This window comes from Ooceraea biroi, chromosome 2 (assembly GCF_003672135.1).
Source record: "Ooceraea biroi isolate clonal line C1 chromosome 2, Obir_v5.4, whole genome shotgun sequence".
NCBI classification, from domain to species: Eukaryota; Metazoa; Arthropoda; class Insecta; order Hymenoptera; family Formicidae; genus Ooceraea; species Ooceraea biroi.
Genome location: NC_039507.1, coordinates 9,049,652 through 9,054,021, shown reverse-complemented (window position 1 = coordinate 9,054,021; position 4,370 = coordinate 9,049,652).

Sequence of the window (4,370 nt, the reverse complement as noted above, 5' to 3'; positions counted from 1 at the left end):
TCTTGCAAAGGCTAAACGCAATAACGAACAATGAATTTTTCACTAAATACATTTTACACCAAGAGTAATAAGTTCATGGTGGAACTAACAGATGGTGCTCACTAGTTTAGCAGAAACCCCATTATCTCATATTAGGAGCATATCTCATAATAGGGGATTCTCCTCTAATAATTTCATTAGACATACGTTTTACTTAGTAAAATTTATGTCCATTTAAATTTCTGTTAAGTATAATCATGCATTATTTGTCTATCAAATTTTACATATATAACACAGTAAAAATCAATTAACTTCTCAAAACCGGACGATTATTTATATAACTTCTATGACACTGAGACTAATATTAACTTTTACATTTACATATATTGAATATATATTATTCTATGCTACGTCTTTGTGACGTAACAATTACATGTCAAATTTAATTTCATATTAAGAATAACATAAATGTATTTGCAATTTAGTTTTGAAGTATTAACCACAGAACCACAAAAAGTTTTCTGTCTGTCAACAGGCAGATAATTACATTATTTTGTACGTTAAGTCGTGACATCGTGCGAAAGACGTATCATATTTTTCTGTGACTTTGCGACCAAAATAGAACGTCTCTTGCACATATAGTGCTGGGATATATTTATAAATTGTATTTATATGATGTGACAATCTGTTTTAGATGAGCAATCGTATGGATTGTAAATTCAAGAAAACAATCATATGTAATAATGTTTTTAACAGACGTTTGCGTCAAGTCGCGTACCAAAAATCCAGGCTTGTTAATGTAACCCAGATAACATTTATTGCTAAAGCAAAGTAGTGCAATCTATTTGCTGGCAATTATTGCTGTCATGTTGCTATAATAATGACAGAAATTAACTTTTGTTGACATAATGCCATAATTATATATTTTTCACCGCAACTGTTGCCCCAAAGGTGCTGTAAAGTTGCTGTTTCGTGTTTCTTTGCTACCAATATTAAAACAAATGAGGACTCACCTTGTTGCCATTTTGTTTGCAACATTTCTGAGCAAATTCTTAGCAAAATACTTGCAAAATGTTATGTGGGATAGATCTATTTTTTTAAATGTGTTAAACAGTGAGAAATAAAGCCATGTGTTTAGGCAATTGTATTACAATTATTTTAACGCATATTCCCTTATAATTTCATTTCCTTATAAGTAGGTAATGTTTCGCAAATTTAATTATTTATTACGAAGTATTCAATGTGTTTACTTTTGAAGTTTAAATTTATATTTTAACTAGCTTTAATGCCCGGCCTTGCCCGGTACAGTTTACATTAAACAGCGTTTAATTAACTTGTAGTAGGTATAGATATATGTATAATATATGTATAATAGTATAGATAGATCATTTCCTCTAAATAAAGTATGGATTATAACTTTACAGCGCGCTACGCATTGCGAACGCGGATCGGATCGAGATTGCGGATCGCAATTCAGCCAATCAAGGCGAGGCAGCTTCGTCTTAATGGAGCTAGACAAACGGTTCTTCAAATTACAAGCGAGAAAACGCTTATAATTTCGCCAAAATATAATAGATAATAATAGATAATAATATAATAGATAAAAATACGAATGATTAAATAGACTAATATAAGAAAATGTTCATTTATGTAACGTATTATAAATATTTGCATAAGTCTATATAAAGATGGGTTCTTTGATAAAATAATCTATGAAGAAGATTTGGAAAGTATGCAATATATTGTAATCAGAATCACTATATTGTACAATGTCCAATAAATCGCGATACGAATGCTGTAATAATTTTATGAAGAAAGAAAGGAAAATTATATTTCAGATTTATTTAACTTTTTGGTTTATCTAACGGTCCTAATGTTCGAAAGTGAGTTTCGCGGTCGCAAAAAATTCTATGTAAAAAATATTGAATATTCGCGTTGTAACGCATAAAAATTGCATTGAACATCATAACCACGATTAACTAATATGGCGACTTCGGGATTCAAAGTTCCATGTCGCGATTGTTGTCGCGTATCGTGATGATCATTATGCGTGCGATTAAAATAATTAATCGTGTTCTCCCGAATATACTTTCACGTAGGGAGTGCAATTCGCGATCGAATCGTGTATTGGGGTGTCCAACCCGCGGATTGGGCAAGTCTGGTATTGTATGCGAGTGAGTGAGATATTAGATGAATGAAATAAAAGAACGATCATCGATGAGAAAAAAAAGGAGCCCAGGAGATGTCGAGCAATGGTGGAGAAATCATGAAACGATCGTAATTATGTAGATAATTGTTTACTTATAATTTTTAACTAATAATTTTATTAATGTAAAGAGTTAATTATATCAGTATATTAAATCGATATTTTTTCTCGAAAATGAGGGAAAAGGGTACTTTGTCAAATTGTAATATTTTTTGTTTGTTATTACCTCGAAGAGTGATTATATCTATATAATATTTTCGAGTTATAATTAATGACTATAATAATTATGCATAACTGAATCCTATATGATATTGTACCACATTATACGATATTAATTTTAATATATATATTATTTATATTTATATTATATTTATATATCAATTTTATTAATGTAATATATTAAATATGTGTTTCATATAAATAAATGTAAACTGATACATGTTTCTTACCGATGGTTACCGATAATCAGTTAATAAGTTATTCTCAGACCCACCTATTTCTATCTTCTCTCTCTCTCTCTCTCTCTCTCTGCGATAATAAGTTTATTTCTAGCATAAAAAAAGTCGAATATTGAAAAATGTTAAATCTTTTTACGGATATCTAGGACATTAATTTCAACTTCGCTCCTGCAAATGTAGATCAAGAGCTTCTCTCGAGCATTGTCGAGAAGCCACGAGGATCGATTATAAGTGGTATGCTCAGTAATAAACGATCTCGGGATATTAGGCAAAAAATTCTTTATTGATTACACTTTACAATTACATTTCTTTACTGGGTCGTGATAATCTGAAAAAGTTTGGTATCTCGTGAAACAAAACGCCAAGCACGGGAGCTGGAGATGTATGCGGTATTTTATATGTATAATAATAAGTATGAAATAAAAAGAAGAAACTATGTATAATAATAAGTTAGTTTCTTCTTTTTATTTCATTAATTGTACGGCAAGTACGTTCTTAGTAAAATGACAAAATTCACATAAATACGTAACGTTACATGCTATACGGGGCGGGGAGCGGCGTAGCTTGTGTTTGTGTGTGTATGTATGTGTGTACGTGAATGTGTGAATGCACTTCGCGATCGTTTCTGGCGATCGAGTGCCGATCGATGCCGCAAGTACGATATATAATATATATATGTATATATGTATATATAAAGATCTAGTACACGGGATAAAAACATCGTAAGAAACTAACACGTCGAATTATTTCTCGTCGTCTCAATGGAATCACGTGGACGCCTACCACTTGGTGTCCGAGTATTGAACCTCTCGCGTATCCCTCGAAAATTTCGTAATATATGCGACAACGGAGCACCGTCGGGATAATTATCTTTTTATCTCTTCTCGTTTCTAACGCCGAACGAGTAATCGCGTCTCCAAACAGTTAACAAGTCCGTGCGCTTTTCGCAGGCATCAAACTCATCGACTCATCGTTTGGACATCGAAGAGGACAGAAAGTCACAACGGAGTTCCCGGATGTATGCGATTCGTGGACATCTCAACCGGATGTGAGACGGTGAAAGAGAGCAAGAAGAACGTAGATCATCATTGGTGAGTTTTGTAGAAAATTAAGTTACTTAACAATTTAATCAATGCATCAACATGCCGTAATAGAAGTCTTTAACTCATTCAAGAAAGGAAACCTTAATGCACGAAAAGGGAATAATTATACACGTAGCGTAGAATATTAAATTGCAGCAGCTAAAAGATGTTCTAAATTAATGGAGACAGTAATGATAATAATATATTCAAACGCGAACGTAGAAATTTCTTAAACTAAGGAAACCTCTTCCTCGCAAATGAGCTTTACAAATGATTTATGAGGGCAGAAAATATATTATTTCAAAAAGAAAAGGACTAGCTTGAAGCGCTCATGCACGGAACGTGTTATATTTTGCTTGAATACCGTAATATGTATAATCTCATTGAATACTACAATCTTAGCAGAATCACGCGGGATCTTAAGCTAAAGAGAATCTTACATATCTTACACTTCTCACAAATGAATTTTACAATTGATTTATGAAGATATAAAAGCATTAGTTTTTTTACAAAGAAAGAAAGGATCTAAGAAAGGATCTTGAAGCTTCTAAGTGGAATGCGATGTACATATTGTTTGGATATCGCGATATCTCCTATCGATTATTAAAACTGTAACAAAATCAGGCTTTTCTCGTGTCTATATAT